Source organism: Pongo pygmaeus, chromosome 19 (genome assembly GCF_028885625.2).
Source record: "Pongo pygmaeus isolate AG05252 chromosome 19, NHGRI_mPonPyg2-v2.0_pri, whole genome shotgun sequence".
In the NCBI taxonomy this organism is placed as follows: Eukaryota; Metazoa; Chordata; class Mammalia; order Primates; family Hominidae; genus Pongo; species Pongo pygmaeus.
In genome coordinates this window covers 83103550-83115828 of record NC_072392.2, presented here as the reverse complement: position 1 = coordinate 83115828, position 12279 = coordinate 83103550, and the positions used below count along the sequence as shown (strand labels likewise).

Here is a 12279-nt window from a genome sequence, read left to right as displayed (position 1 = left end):
CTTAGTAAGAGAAAGTGTCTTTTTCTTCTAATGAAAAAAAAAAAAAACAACCTAACGCCCCTGAAGCACTAAGGTGTTTATTTATTTATTTTTTTGAACAGGGTCTCACTCTGTTGCCCAGGCTGAAGTGCTGTGAATCACGGCTTACTGCAGCCTAGACCTCCCAGGCTCAATCCATCCTCCCACCTCAGCCTTCCAAGTAGCTGAGACTACAGGCATCTGTCACTATACCTGGCTTTTTTTTTAGAGATGGGGTCTCCCTATGTTGATCAGGCTGGTCTGGAACTCCTAGGCTCAAGTGATCCTTCTGTCTTAGCTTCCCAAAGTGCTGGGATCATAGGCATGAGACACCATGCCTGGTCAGTTTTTTAAAAAAATAAATATTAGACCATGCAGAAATATGCTATCCTAAAATTTTTGAGCAAGTACAAAGTTCATGATTCAGAAATTTAAACAGTTTAAATGCAAAATGAAGTTCTTTTTAATGAATACAAAAAAACTGTCAGGAGATTGAGACCATCCTGGCTAACACGGTGCAACCCTGCCTCTACTAAAAATACAAAAAAAATTAGCTGGGCCTGGTGGCGGGCACCTGTAGTCCCAGCTACTTGGGAGGCTGAGGCAGAAGAATGGCGTGAACCCAGGAGGCGGAGCTTGCAGTGAGCTCAGATACGCAACTGCACTCCAGCCTAGGCGACAGAGTGAGATTCCATCTCAAAACAACAACAACAAAACTGAATGAAAATCTAGTGAATAGCTTTTATGCTTCAGACACCCTGTATGAGAGTCTTTACACTCAAGCATCTCGCAGTTGAGTAAGGGTGACATGTAAGAAGTAGGTTACAATCATTGTGACAAGGATGACTGCAGTATTATTATGTACACACAACGTAATGAACAGGCAGAAGAGAAGTTTTGTCATGAGGCAGGATAAGGCTTTAGAAGAGGTGACAACTAAGCTAAAGAAGCCACTCAGGATGTCAGAAGACAGCCATTCAGTCAAAAACAGGCACAATATCCAAAGGAACTCATTTGATCCCTAAAATTCTGTTAAGACGTGCTGTAGGTGGGGCGCGGTGGCTCACGCCTGTAATCCCTGCACTTTGGGAGGCCGAGGTAGGTGGATCACCTGAGGTCAGGAGTTCAAGACCAGCCCGGCCAACATGGTGAAACCCCATCTCTACTAAAAATACAAAAATTGGCTAACATGATGAAACCCTGTCTCTACTAAAAATACCAAAAAAAAAAAAAAAAAAATTAGCCGGGCTTGGTGGCGGGTGCCTGTAGTGCCAGCTACTTGGGAGGCTGAGGCAGGAGAATGGCATGAACCCAGGAGGTAGAGCTTGCAGTGAGCCAAGATAGCGCCACGGCACTCCAGCCTGGGTGACAGAGCAAGACTCCATCTCAAAAAAAAAAAAAAAAAAAAAAAAGCCGGGCCCAGTGGCTCACGCCTGTAATCCCAGCATTTTGGAAGGCCGAGGAAGGCAGATCACTTGAGGTCGGGAGTTCAAGACCAGCCTGATCAACATGGAGAAACCCCATTTCTACTAAAAATACAAAATTAGCTGGGCGTGGTGGCGCCTGCCGGTAATCCCAGCTACTCGGCAGGCTGAGGCAGGAGAATCGCTTGAACCCAGGAGGCAGAGGTTGTGGTCAGCTGAGATCGCGATCGCGCCATTATACTCCAGCGTGGGCAATAGGAGTGAAACTCCGTCTCTACATAAATAAATGGGTTACTTTTGTAGCGAAAGGACAATAGCTGGAAAATAAAAACGAGGGCTTAGTATTTTTGAGGGAAGTGTGGGAGGGAAGTAAGTTTCCAGGGAAGGAAGGTGGGTGTCCCTTAAGGTGCGGTCTTGGAAGTGAACCAGCGGGAAAAGGTTTGGGGAAACAAGTTTGTAATGGAATTGGGCTTCCCCAGGACTCCTTTTAGGCAGCTGCTAGGACCAACAGATCATGACATAAACTGGTGAAGAAGGAACTGAATTGGATAGGAAGGCAGGTGTGGGGGTAGAGGCCTGTTTAGAGGCCAACTTCAAAGGGAGAGGGGACGCTGGTTAGGTGGTGACTTGTAATTGGGATCACTCAGTGACATTACCAAGCCTCGCAATCCGCCGTGTCCTAAGGCCTGATGGGCGCTGGGATGCATCAGGGGCCGTACGGGGGAGTGTCCAGGGACCGCGTGCTTCGAGCCCTCACATTCCCAGGGCCGAAGGTGGTCCTCTCATCTTCCAGATGACAATGGCGAGGCCCTAGGCTGGGCGCGGTGGCCTACGCCTGTAATCCCAGCACTTTGGGAAGGCAAGGCGGGAGGATCACCTGAGGTGAGGAGTTCGAGACCAGCCTGGCCAACATGGTGAAACCCCGTCTCTACTAAAAATACAAAAATTAGCCGGACATGATAGTGGGCACCTGTAGTCCCAGCTACTAGGTAGGCTGAGGCAGGAGAATCGCTTGAACCCAGGAGGCAAAGGTTGCAGTGAGCTGAGATTGCGCCACTGCACTCTAGCCTGGGCTACAGAGAGAGACTCCGTCTCAAAAAAACAAACAAACAAAAAGCAAGAAAAAGAAAAAGAGAATGGCGAGGCCCAGAGAGACTGAACGTCCCACCCGAGGCCACAGAACTAGCTCAGCCCTAATGCTGGCCCCGCGGTGCCTTTCCCACCTCACTGCCTCTCCTGGCATCCGGGTTTCGGCCTCCGAGCGCCAGGGACGCCACGAGGACACGCCCCACACTCGCGCGTCGGGGTTCCAGCCCCCGCCGCCCCCAACAAATAAAGAAGGGAAAGTCCTGTGGGTGATGGCCCCGGGGAGCGCCGCGGCTCTACGTCAACCTGCGGCGGCCGCCGACTCATTTGGGGCCACGCTGGTTGCATTCGTCACGCCGAGACGCCTCTCAAACCCGCGGCCTGCCGAGCACGTTCCCACACGGGCGACCCTGGCGACGCGGGCGCGTCTATGGCTCTGGAGAACCACGCCGCGGAGACACCTCGAGGGCAGGCGGGGAAGTGGCGACTGCAGGGGCGGACCGCTGGGGCTTGTAGTCCCCTCGCGACCCTCTATTCAGGAAAAGGCGGGCCGCGGCTGCCGAACTCCAGCTCTGCGCCTGCCCAGGCGGCCGCGCGCTAAGGGGCATGACGCGGGCGGGTCGTGAGTAGGGCGGGGCCCACAGGGCATGCGCGACGGAGCGGCGCGGCGCGTGGCGCGAGGGGCGTGGCGCCAGTGGGCGTGGCGTGGCGTAGTGCGAAGAGACGCGGTGCGCACGCGCGTGAGGGCTGTCGCGGGTGAGTGGTTGAGGCCTGTTGGGTCAGGGCGGTTCGCAGGTGCTGTCAGAGCTGGGCGGGGCAGCTGGGTCGTAGAGGCGGGAGCCAGTCGCGGTCGGTGGAGAGGGCTGAGGATGTGGGAGGGACGGACGTGGCGGAAGCCGCGGGGACTGCGGGGGCGGAGTGCCTCTAGGGAGCCAGGGAGGCCTTTCCCGAGGCTCCTGGGGAAAAAGAGGCGAAGCGAGAGTCCCCGGGGAACCCCTACTCCACCCCCAGCCGGAGCCTGGGTTGTGTCTGCACGCACCAGAGCCCAGAGTGCGAGTTGCTATAGGCAACCAGCCAGGGTGGCCAACTCCTCCCGGTTTGCCCGGGATGTTCTGGTTTTGGGACCACAGCATCCCAGGCCTCCAGCCCACTGCAGTGACCATATTGTGCGCCCCCGGCCCATCTTCTCCCGCAGCTTCCCTAGATTAGGCTTGGGAGGCAAGGGGAGGCGTCCTGACTTTTCACACTGCCTTCGTTAGTATTAAGATGAAGGCACACTCCACAGCTTTCTTCCGGCCAGGTCCAGACATGTCTGTCCTTGTGAGATAAAAGCTTCCATGGGAGCCTTCCTTCCTAATAAAGGTAGGTGGACCACAGGAAGGTACATCTTGTTTTATATTTTGTTCTGTAGAAGTCAGATTTCAGCCCAGTTGTGTAGGAGTGAGGATGAGCTTATGCTCTTATCAGAGCTTTGAGTACAGAGACATTTGATCTGGAATTTCAGCCAGCCTCTTCAACCCCAGAATTCAGAGGTTCAATCAGAACAGACATTAGCTTAAGTTTTCCCATCAGTTGTCTATCATTAAACTGGCAAAATCTGGATAATTAGAAAATATGACAGAGATGATCCAGGCAGAGATGTTCAGTTTTTTCCTTGTCTAATTCAAAAAGTCTCATGGTAGAACATCTGACCCATTCAAGAGGAAGGATGAAAACTCTACATAGGAACACGATGTGAATGGAAGAAATCTGTCATTGTGAGTCTGGCTTTTGATTAGTCATCTGATGTCTTCCCTAATGTGATGTGACTAAGCTGTAGCTTCTCAGCCTGCAGTTAAATTGCAGAAATGATAGGGCTTACATTAGTTTTGTTTTTATTTGATGTTGAAGATCTTTGAGTCATACTAGAAACGATGAGTATTTTTCATGTGGCACTAATGAGTTAATTCATAATATGATTTTTTGAGACAAAGTCTCTGTTGCCCAGGCTGTAGTGCAGTGGCACGATCACGGCCCACTGCAGCCGCGACCTCCTGGGCTCAGATGATCCTCCCACATTAGCCTCCCAAGTAGCTGGGACTACAAGTGCACACCACCATGCCCGGCTAATTTTTTTGTAGATATGGGGTTTTGCCATGATGCTCAGGCTGATCTCAAACTCCTAGGCTCAAGTAATCCTTCTGCCTTGGCCTCCCAAAGTGCTGGGATTATAAGCGTGAGCCACCATGCCAGGCCAATATTATTCCCCAAAAGAAGGAAATTGGGTGTGAGGTCCTGCTCCTATGGTCACCTTGAGGTTTTTTTGTTTGTTTTGGACTCTTGCCCAGGCTGGAGTGCAGTGGCACCATCATGGCTCACTGCAACCTCAGCCTCCCTGGTAGCTAGGACCACAGGTGCGCACCACTATGCCCAGGGAATTTTTAAATTTTTTGTAGAAACAGGGTCTCACCATGTTGCCCAAGCTGTTCTCAAACTCCTGGCCTCAAGCAGTCCTCCTATCCCAAAGTGCTGAAATTCAGGCATGAGCCACCATGCCTGGCCACCACTAGTTTTTGTAATGGGAGCAGGTTCCATATGAGATGGAGGAATGGATTTCATGATTGTCTTTTTAATTTCTTAAGTCCCCAAGAAATTGATTGGACATGAGGAAACCACTCTAAGTGTGACCACTCTAAAGCATTAGCAATCAGTCATTTCACTCTAGGGAGAAATCAGAGCTGTATATGGAGAATAGGTAAAGTCCCCAATATGGATATGTATTTTTATATTTGACTACTTTTATTTTTTTGTTAGATGCAAATAGTACGGTATTCCAAACAGACACTAAAAACAGCTGTCATCTCAAAGAATCCAGTGCTTGTGTCACAGTATGAAAAATTAGATGCTGGGGAACAGCATTTAATGAATGAAGCCTTCCAGCCAGCCAGTGATCTCTTTGGACCTTGCATTCTCCATCAGATTGGATCACCTCCCACCCTGAGGCCCCCTAAGACTTTGAACAGTTCTTCAGTCATCCTTACAGAAAGACACCCTCTCCAGACAAACGCAGTATTTATATACAGTGCATTGGTAAATACTGGTAATGTGCTGGTTTTGGTTCGGTTTTGCAATAGTTCTGTTGTCAGGAATAGTCCGGGCTATTGGTCTGATTCAGATGGGCAGTTTTAGGATCATTTTTGATATTCATTGCAATGGTACAAGTTTTGTAGCCAGGCTGACCTAGAACATTTTGTTTCTTTTTAATTCATATCAACACCAATGAATGATAAAGGTGTATTGAAAATTTAGAGTTGGTTTTGTTTCTAATTTGAATCCTCTTACTCATAGACTGGATAAACACTGAATAATCATCTTAAAGTCTGTTTTTAAATGTTCTTCCATATTATAGGATCTCTATGAAACACCAGAATTATCAGTGAAGAATATATTAAATGGCTCACGGGCTACTGTAAAGCATATTTCTATCACTTGAGAGTAAAACTGCTAGAACCAGTTCCTGTTTCTACAACAAGGTGTTCCTTTAGAGTCAATGAGAACACACAAAACCTACAAATTTATGCAGGTGAATTACACAACTTTGCAATTTGAATTGAGTAAAGGAAGCATATGTATATAATACACACTCATACATTTATGTATTTCTTCTTAAATAGGGGACATCCTGAAGTTCTTGAAAAAGAAGAAACCTGAAGATGCCTTCTGTGTTGTGGGAATAACAATGATTGATCTTTACCCAAGAGACTCGTGGAATTTTGTCTTTGGACAGGCCTCTTTGACAGATGGTATTCCTTTTTTGGCATTGTTGTTAGAAGCTTCTTCAGTTTGAGAATATTTTGAAGATGTTAAAAGAGGGAAAAAAATTCCAACCAAGAATCATATTGATATTTAAAACTGTATAGTATTTTCAGTTGGGACATTATGCCATAATGGGAAGCATGCTGTTGGTAGATTGTGATAATCTAGGTTCTGGTTGGCCACTCACTACCTACAGGACCTTAAAGGTAACAATACCCACATCATGGAGTCATTTGGAGATAATTTACATAAAAGTGCCTGTACATAAAAAGTGTGTATAAACCTGGACAACATAGTGAGACCACATGTCTACAAAAAATAAAAATTAAAAATACTAAATTAGCTGGGCATAGTGGCACATACCTGTAGTCCTAGCTACTTAGGAGGCTGAGGTGAGAGGATTGCTTGAGCCCAGGAGGTTGAGGCTGCAGTGAGCCGTGATCGCACCACTGCACTCCAGCCTGGGCAATAAAGTGAGACCGTGTCTCAAAAAAAAAAGTATATATAGGCCTGGCACATATATAGGCATTCAGCATAACAGCTAGTAAACGTCAGTAATTCAGTAGCAAGGTGAATTAAACCAATTACAGTTTGAGCTATCATTAATGGATGTGAAAATCTTGCTAATTGTTTTTCAATTCTTTTCATAGTCATCTTGCACAGATAGAATAGCCATAGACTAAGTGTATGCTTCTTTCTCATCGTACAACACTTGTTTTTTGTTTGTTTTTTAATTTAAAAAGTAAAAACTTCCATCTTTGGTTTGAGATACATAATAAACATTGACTCATTAGGAACTCTGCATGGTAATATTGGGGATGGGAAAGGTTCTGGAAACAGGTTGTATTTTTAACCTTTTTTTGTCATCTCTCTACTTCTCCCCTCCCCTTCATTTTTGCTGTTACTTCTCTAACTTCATCCCCAATAATCCAAGACAGACTTGAAAGGGAAAAGGCCCCCTAAGGGGAGTGGTTCATTAGTGTTCTGGGGATGGGGAGTAAGTACAGGGACTATCCTGAGAGTTTATGGTCTGTCTGGATGTTACATTAGCCTTAGGATTAGGTGGGGTGGTAAGCTTTTTGGGACAGATGTTTCTACTAGAGGTGGGGGCTGTAGGGCTATAGAGCCTCTTCTCACTTACTCCTTTATTCTTTATTCTCCATTTATGTGAGGTTTCTTGTGGCCCCCCATGGCCCTACCAACATGCACTCTTGGAGACGTGGGTCACTACTCTGTTACTGATTTTAGTGGTGTGAGGTAGCTTTTTATCATAAGTTTTCTCTCTTATTACTAACCTGATAGAGACGGAAACATTAAAAATTAATTTTATCTACCTTTCATTTTTCTTTTGAGACGGGGTCTCCCTCTGTCACCCGGGCTGGAGTGCAGTGTATGATCATGGGTCACTGCAACCTCAGCCTCCTGGGCTGAAGGGATCCTCCTGCCTCGCCTCAGCCTCCTGAGTAGCTGGGACCACAGGACCACCACACCCAGCTATTTTATTTTATTTTATTTTTTATTGGCAAGATGGGATCTCCCTCTGTTGCTCAAGCTCACCTTGAACTCCTGGGCTCAAGCGATCCTCCCGCCTCAGCCTCCCAAAGTGCTTTGATAAAAGGTGTGAGTCACCACACCCAGCTAAAAAAATAATTTTCAAAGCATATGTTCATGTATCTAGATATTACTAGCTAATTTAGCTTACATATTTGAGGAGGTCAGGAAACATTTCCCCAAACTGTTTTTACTTTAAATTCTTTTTTTTGTAAGTTTCTTAAATATTACATGACATGAAAGATTTACATAGGAAAGTGGCAGGATTAGACAGTGACAATATTTTAACACAGTGGTCTTGTTTTCTCCAAGTTTACAGAGATTCATATTTTTAAATTGAGAAGCATTGACTACGAAAGAAAATAATCCTCTATTTGTAGGATTATTGAAAGAAGGAAATGTCCTTGCTGAAAGTATTACTGTAGTGAAATATGCTCACACTTGATTGGCCAGAGGGGGTTACTTGTGATACATGAATAGATTTAGTGTTTTCTTAACTTCTAGAATGCTGTTTTCCCTAATTTTCGAATATGAGTCCACATTTTCTGGGTAAAGGGAGGTGAGGAAGTTGTTTTTGAATCAAATTAGATTGAACAAACCTACTATGGGTTTATTTTCTTTAAAAATTTATTACTTTAAAATAAAAACTGAACGAGAGACATAAATAAAAGTGATCATGTAAACAAGTCGAATTATGAAGCAGTACCCTGTAGGGTGAGTTATGTAGCAAACCGTGTTCTCTTGTGCTTGCAGAGATGGTTGATATAACTCTAAATGTAACACAGGAAGTCAGTTACAGGGGTATTTATTCTGGTCACCAGACACTAGTGACATAATAGAGTTGTGGTGCTCTTTAAAAAAGGGGTGGGGGTGGGGCAGGGGAAGAGGTTATTCTGTCTAAAGCCGTGGATTAAAGCATGGGCTTCAAGACATCAGGGGCAGTTGTCCTCAGTCAGTGCTACGTGAGGGAAGGCCAGCAACCCCTCCAGACACACGTGTAACAGATCTGTTCAGCGTGTCCTTAAAGAGTGAAATCATGATTGCCTATTGTTGATGTGATTTATTTTATTTTATTTTATTTATTTATTTATTTATTTATTTATTGAGACGGAGTCTCGCTCTGTCGCTAGGCTGGAGTGCAATGGTGCCATCTCGGCTCACTGCAACTCCGCCTCCTGGGTTCAAGCCATTTTCCCGCCTCAGCCTCCTGAGTAGCTGGGATTATAGGCGCCTACCATCATGCCTGGCAAATTTTTGTATTTTTGTAGAGACAGGGTTTCACCGTGTTAGCCAGGCTGGTCTTGAACTCCTGACCTCAGGTGATCCGCCCACCTTGGCCTCCCAAAGTGCTGGGATTACAGGCATGAGCCACCATGCCTGACCCATGTGATTAGTTTTTATGGTTCCTTTTTGAGTACTTGATTTGGAGTACTTGCTACTTTCAGAAAAAGACTTCTTTTGTGGGAAAAGACTCTGAAACTTCAGTTTCTCAAGTATTTGACCTCAAGCCCATTAAGTTTTACAGGACAAGGCATGGCGGATAGCAGCAAAAGATTTTGATAGGGAAATCTGGGGCTTCTTCCACTTGGAAGAAGCTGACCGGCGCCGTCTAAACCTTTGCCCTGTCTGTTTGCACAAGTTGCAGTGTGCTATTGGCTTCAGCATTGTAGAAAGTTATAAAGTAAGTTGAGGGATGGATAGTGTAAAGAGGGGGAAGTGGTTATCTGAGTAGCAAACTAATGTATCTATTATATCCTTCTGTAGAGTTATAATTTATCAGAGGAAATTAGTGTAAAGATAAGCAGGAAGCTGTGGTTTAAAAACATGCGAAGAAATGCCCTTAAAAACTTCAACTTGCCTTTGAGTGATTTATTCTTACAGTTCAATGAGAAATAGTGGAAGAAATTTTCTGCTTCTCTTCCATTTAGGGCAAGAGAGCTTGACTTTGCAAAACAGAATAAATATTGATATGTGTGGCAAAGTTCATTTTTTAAACCCTGTAAGTGTGAGGACAGGATTTATCTTTCCAAATATGGGACAGAGGTATGATGTTCATTAGGAGGAAAAAAATGATTTTCTTTGAAAAGGAAGAAGGAAAGTACCTAATCTCAGTATGCGTGTGTGTGTGTGCCCACACTTGCCCACAAACATCAATATACATTCATGTGTCTACTCATGGGTATGACTGTGCATTCAGGTGACTGCACAGAAATGTCTACACATGTGTTTTCACATACATATGTCTACCCATGCCTGTATGGACACTTATATATGTATATACGTACATGTCAAATTAATGCAATGCCTTGTGGAATATTCAGCAAGTTGAGAAAAAATGATATCCTATCATGCTAGTAAAGTGTAAGAATGAGTGTATTTCTTTTTCATCTTTTTTCAGTGCATACTTTCGACATCATTTGTAATTCTGTGTGTATTTGGTATGTGCCATTTCACTCAGTATATTATAAGCATTATTTCATATTCACACCATCATTATCAAATGCAGCATCTTCATGGGGTAATATGTCACCCTATGATCTAGAAGCTAATGCTTCTCCCTTGCCTGATAGTATTTTGCTGTGGTTTGTTGAAATGCACATCTTTCATGTTTTTCCAGGCACCGGTGAGGTGGATTGATGGTGAATCTTCTGACACACCTGGAGCAACTCCAGAACACAGTCGTGAGGATAATGGGAATTTACCGAAACCCGTGGAAGCCTTTAAGGAATGGAAAGAGTGGATAATAAAATGCCTGGCTGTTCTCCAAAAATAAGGACCTTCAAATAGGAGTGATTGAAATAAATGACTACTTACATGTTATGCTTTCATTTGGGTGGAATACTTCATCAGAATAAACTACTGATCTTGTGCTGTGTCAAGTAACAGACTAGAACCTTCTTTCAAGTGCCTGAATTGAAATGAAACTCATTTTGAATAATAAAAACTCTAGAAACTCTTTATCTTCTCATCTTACTGGCCTGGTCTGTGGCAGCAAGCACATTATTTCCATTCCCCAAATATGTTTAGGTCTCCCAAGAAAGCTGGGACTGGCGGTAACAAGCAAGTAAATAACTTGAACTGTAGATGCCCCAAGGAACCAACCAACATAATTTCCAGGGGGTGATTTTGTTTTTAGAAGAGCCGCTCCCCTCTGTTAGGCCCAGCCAAGTCACATTTTTGGACATCCATGGGCTCTGATCTTCACCACAGCCCTCCTCTTCCGTGAGCCTTCCTTACTCTCTCGAGTGCATTACCTCATTTTTTTTCTCTTGCTGGTTGTCACCTTATTCCTGTTTTAAGTTTTTAGCAGCTTCAAATATGACCTCTCAGGAATATTTGCAAGTGAAAATAACAATGGTCCTTACACTACCACGACATTTGGTGGTGGGAGTTCCGTTGCAGGTCTCAGCCATAACATTTATGAGGGATCTTACAAATAGTGTGTAATGGTATTTATATTTGTGAGTGTTACACTTTTTCTATAGACTTAGAGCAGCTTTCAGGTTTATTTCAGTAATGATGTCTTTCTCACCTTCTTACATTGTGAAGTGTTTACCTGAGTCAGGGAGAGAGTTTAATGGGGTTATGTGTTCGGTGCCATGAGTGCTGATGATGGTCTGCAGGGTGTGAACATCAGCCCCATTGCTACAGGGGTGGACAGGTGGAAAAGCTCAGACTTGACAAACCACCTCTGCTAGATAGATGTATCTTGGAAATCCGGAAATTACAGTGAATATTTTATGGAATGCCAGTGAGCAGACAGCATTTCCCACTTTCCTATCTTACCTTGAGGGTAAGACTTAAAGGTATTTTTTTTCTTGTAGTTTGAAGCCTAAATTCTTTCATTGTTTGATGTATGCAATATGATGTAAGGCACATTTTATACCCCTGGTCAGTGGTTTCCCTTGGATTCATTCTCCTACTTGATTGAACCCATTTAAGTCATTTTAGGAAATGGTGGTTTGCTATTAAAATTAATTGGAGAGAATACTTAGTCATTCTATAAGCAAAAAGAGGCTGATGGAGCATGGTGTTTTATGGATTCTGTTACAGGACTTATTTCCTCCTTGAATAATGTGCTTTAAAAATTATTGTCCATTCAATTACATTTTCTTTTATTTTCCTACAAGGTAAGCACGGTTTTAGTCCTGTAGGTCAGCCTTTCTCACAAACTTTTTTGAACTAAGATTTGCCTAGGTGAATAAATTGGGGATGACGGTTGTCTGGAGAAGATATAAGGTCCATTTGTGAATACTCTGCACTATGAGACCAGGAGAAAAATCATCTAAGAAATCGTTCACTCTTGCTAAAAACTGAACTAAACATAAATTTTATATGATGCATTTATTCAGCAATCATAAGTGCTATGTATAACTATTGTACACATTTTTGGACAATTTCTTAG

General features: G+C 44.2%; 1 pseudogene; it reads left to right on the top strand.

Moving 5' to 3' along the window:
* Positions 1-3341: 3341 nt before the first annotated feature.
* Positions 3342-10832, top strand: LOC129017701 (archaemetzincin-2-like; annotated as a pseudogene).
* The last annotated feature ends 1447 nt before the right edge of the window (positions 10833-12279 follow it).